The sequence below is a fragment of the Mandrillus leucophaeus genome, unplaced genomic scaffold (genome assembly GCF_000951045.1).
Source record: "Mandrillus leucophaeus isolate KB7577 unplaced genomic scaffold, Mleu.le_1.0 Scaffold139, whole genome shotgun sequence".
In the NCBI taxonomy this organism is placed as follows: domain Eukaryota; kingdom Metazoa; phylum Chordata; class Mammalia; order Primates; family Cercopithecidae; genus Mandrillus; species Mandrillus leucophaeus.
In genome coordinates this window covers 170,775-175,649 of record NW_012101354.1, presented here as the reverse complement: position 1 = coordinate 175,649, position 4,875 = coordinate 170,775, and positions in this window count along the sequence as shown.

The following is a 4,875-nucleotide window of genomic DNA, read 5'->3' as shown; positions in this document are numbered from 1 at the left end:
TTCACTGCTTCACTTAAATAAAGCAATTATTTCAAAAGGAAATGTTGGTCATTTGTAAAATGGTAGTAAAGATGGTACAGCGGATTAATGTAAGGATTAAATGAGACGATACATGAAAGTGCTGAAAACAGTACAGGGTACTTACCGTTATTATTGTTGAAGTAGAAAGTGAGTTCTGGGAAAGAGTGGGTGTATGGTCCTTCACAGCAGGTTTTGGAAACGTCTGATTTCCAGCCTAGCCTCCTTCCTCCTGTTTCCGTCTGTTGCCTGATTGTCCGCACTGGCTGAAAGGAGATACTCCCTGCCACTCCATTCACCACTGAAAATTCTTGTCAGTTTGGTTGCTTAGGTAGCTACTAAGTAGAGTTGCCAACAGGTGGCCCCAGAGCACACGGTTGTGTTTGTGTTTTTGGGTCCCATATTTAATTAGTAATTTAGTAGGGACGTATTGAACACTTATTCCACACTATGGTACACTGTACCAGGGAATATAGGGATGCTTGAGGGTGTGGGAGGCAGACCCTGGCCTCAGGGAGAATATAAATGATTTATTATTCTGGTCTTTCACAAGATTTTGGCCTTTTAAAATATTCATTCATGTATTCATTCAACAAACATTTATTGGATGTTTACTCTGTTCCAGTTTCCGTTCAGAGATGTGAAGTATATCAATGAATATAATAGACAAAGATCTTTGCCTTCATAGAGCTTACATTCTAGCACACAACAATAAAGATAATAAATTATGTAAAATGTTAGAAGTGTTATGAAAAAGAAAAAATGTAGACCAGTGTTTGTGTGTGTGGGTAGGGTTGGTGGGATGGGCAGGTTGCAGTATGAAATAGAGTGGTTAGTATTAAATAGGCTTCATTAGGAAGGCAAGATTGAGCAAAGATTCAAAAGATGTGAGGAAATTAGTCAGAGATCTGGCGAAAAGAGTGTTCTAGATATGAAAAAATTGGAGTTATTACATTTACCCTTTATATATGAGGTAATTGAGGTTCGGATAAGTAAAGTGACTTGTTTAGGGTCTTATAAGAGGTTTCTAACAAAACTGGTCTGGTTTCATGTCCTCATTTCCAGTCTGGTGTTCATTTACCAGATCACATTACCACTTGGTGTTTTTAGGGTGATGGAGACTTCACAATACATAACTTGCTTAAATGATGACTCAGGTTATCTTGGCATACTTCCCATCATTGGGTAATACCAAATTGTCTGTGATCTTTCTTTTTTACATAATCAGTAAATATTTATTTTGCTAAGTGGTGTGGAGGATAGAAGCATGTCTCCTGTCCCTAAGGGACTAATAATCTATACATAACCATTTTGGCCTTCATCTCTTTTTCATCTACTTTCCCCATTTCCCCCAAGACAAGCCCACTGATGATCTGTACCTACAGCTTAGAATTAGGTCAAGTCCTTAAACTTGGTCACCCATTCTTGGTTTGTAGGTTCCAGAATTTCACTAGATTCCTTTTGCTGACAGTTATCCTCCGGTCATAAGTCTCTACTCCCTTTATCCTGTGTTGGACTAGTCTATGAGACTGGGCTTATGCTCTACTTTTCACTCCTCAATTAGATACCCCATCTGGATCCTTAGTTCCCCTCTAGAACTGCCTCCTTGTCTCTTGTATTCGCAGTCGTTGAGATCTTTCCACTTGAGTGGAGACTTTACATCGCTCCTATTTGGGAGTTGTGCCCCTTGTTCACTGTGCTTGCTCCCCTTGAGCTGCCTCTCTGAGCCTGAGTCAGTTCTCCTCACCTCTGGCCCAGGGAACTCTGGACATGTGCCAGACCCCTTTCCCTTCATGCCTACACTTGCTGGAAGGATATTGTGGTGCCTTGTGTTAAAAGTCCTGGGTTATGGCATATGTGAAACAGCAGCAAAGGATAGAAGACTTTTTAGGTAATTAATTGCCTGGTAACTAGTTGTTTAAAGGAGAAGGGTGTTCGGTAAGCCTGAGTGGGTAAGAACGAGGAAGGTGGAACTTGAACCTGGTCTTGAGGGATGGGTAGAATTAATAGGTGTAGGGGAGAGAACAGGGTTGGGGGTGAACTTGATATGTTGTGAGCCAGTAAGATTAGCCTAAGTGGAATGGAGAGGATGTGTTTGGGAGTGGTGGTGGGAAGAGGATAGATAGGCAGGGCTGGATTGGAGCACAGCCTGGAGCATCAACTTGAGAAGTTTGCATTACAACATCATAAATTATTTTTAAATATTTTATGGTTCTTGGGAAGCTGGAATGAAGGCACAATGACAACGTGTCATTAAGATTTGTATATCTACCTGCCTATCTTTGATCATCTCAAATTTGCTTTGTCCCTGAATGTCCCATATGAAAGAGGTTCCCTTGGTTATTTTGTCACAGCATTGTGTTCCTTACTTATTTACTTTTTCAGTCTTTTCTAGTGTGCCCTAGAATGAATGTTACCAGAAGGCAAGGACTTGTTCTGCCTCCTTGTGGAATGCCCAGAATGTAGAACAGTTTCAGATATACATTCAATGCTTTAAAAATATTTGTTTTATTCAATAAAAATGAATGCCCTGAGCTAAGTTTATTTCTCTAAACTTGATCTATTCTGCCTTCTGAATGCTTGAATTCTGTTAGTGCTAAAACCATTTGGTCTGCTTAGTTGTATACTTGGAGTCAATTTTGATGAAGACATGAGGACAGGTCCTGACCATTCTTAAACTTTACATGAGGATTGTATTCCCACTGAAGCCTTGTTTTTTTAACTCTATTATGCCAAGTTAACACAGTGCCATATGTTGCATTTTAGATATGAAGACGGGAAACATCAAACATGAACAGTGAGGCTAAAGGAATGAGAAGTTATTGGGAGCCGGGGCCATGGGCAAATTGTAAATTGTATGTTTCTAAATGTAACCATCATATTATCTGTTCTGTCCTCTTCCAAGGGGAAGAATCATGTAATGGTTAAGAACATGGTCCCTGGAGTTAGGCTGCCTGTGCTCAAATTCTGGCTCAGCCACTTACTAGCAGTGTACCCTTGGGAAAGCTGCTTAACTTGTCTGTTTCTCAGTTTTCTCATCTATAATATATGGGTAAGAATAATACTTACAGAGTTATTGTGAGGATTAATATGTGGGAAGTTCTTAGAGCAGTGCTAGCATATAGTAAATGCTCATCAAATGTTATTATTCGCTATATTAGCTATTATTAGCTATTAATATTTAGTGGGCCATTGAAACAGCATAGGCTCTATTGCTATTTGGGCTGCTGATCTGAAACAGGTGGCCAGACTTCATTGAGGGATGACCTTTGCAAGGTGTGATTGAGGGTACGGGATTGAAGGGAATTTGGGATTTTTTGAGTGAGGACTGAGTTCCTGCGGGAGATACAGTCACCCCAAAGGGAGGTACCAGGTGGAATTATTTCCGTTGGAATGTGCACACAAATTCTTTGACACAACTAAGGAAGTATTACTACTTGGTTATCTATATGTGGGTCTGCACAGAAAACTAAAAGAACTCTGTTGCTACCTTGTTTTTCCTGTTTTTGGGGCAGAAGACAATCAAGTGTGAAGCCAGGCAAACCTTTGATCATTGTTGTTAGTGCAGAAAAAGCCTTCTTCCTCTACTTTCCCATCCTCTCCTTCCTCACTGTCTGTTTCTCCCTCTCTGTAAACACAATGGGACATTTCACTTCAAGAGTGTGTCTTGTTGAGGTAGGGCAGAAGGGTTTGGTGGTTTTATCAGACTGTTTAACCATAAAAAGTATTTCATCCCTGTGTTCCTGTGCCTCATTTCAGGCACTTGGTATTTTTACTGCCTCACCCCCATCAACAGAGAAAAGATGGATTTGATGTCATTTATTATATACTTTAAACTGATTTTATTTTGCTGAATTTGTAAATACATGCAAATGAACTATTTTAGAGCTACAAAAACAACCATGGCCAGATATGTGAAGTATGAATGAGGTCTTTCCCAGTCCCCCCCCTAGGGTTTGCACAGGTTTATTCTGAGGGTCCCTTAGTCCAAACTGGGGGGGTCCATGGACAAAGAGATCAACATTCTTCTCTTCTAAATTCAAAAGGCAAGGTGCATGTAGGAGACATTAAAGTTTGAAAGAAGATGCTATTGGGAACATTTTTTTTCCTTTTACTCCACCCCTACCCAGAATAGAAAAAAGACCATCTAAACAAGAGTGGAGTTTGGAGAAAAAGTAGAGTAGGATGTAGTGTATGGGCTGGGCCTGTGCTCTTCCCTTGCCCCAGACTGAGTGTGAGGAGTGGTGAATACAAACACTGCAAACCTGACTGTATGTATGGGAATCCCAGAACTGAAAGGACACGTGTCTCCTTTTCTTAGTGTCACCAAGATGACTGCAAACCCTGTAGAGGCCCTTCAGTGCTGTGGAGTGAGAAAACTTGGTTTCACATGTTTGGCCTTGCTTGTTGCAGAAATTCAGACCCCTGAGTTTCTCTTAGCCCTAAAGTGGCATGAGAGGACATCTGAAATTATTAATTATTCTTGTTCCCTTCTTCAATTCTTGCTTGTTTTCCTTTTCACCATTCTGATCTATCTTTAAGAGAGGTCATTTTTCAAATTCTATCTTTAAGAGGATTTAGGTCTTGATATACTGGTTTTTCCCTTCAATATGGGTCGATTTTGGACTCTAAGCTTCAAGTTTCCTCTTATGTGGTTCCCTCTTTACATTTATTCCTTGATACTTTCCCAGACCTGTTTCCAGAGCCAAAACCATCTCTTCATTTAAAATATTCTGAAATTTCTTTATCTACTCCCTTAAGTCATTTCACTCTTTCTGAGCCAATTTGATTTTCCAAGATTTTACTGATTGGCCCTTAGCTTTGTGATAATGTCCTTCAGCATTCCCTCCTCTTTGG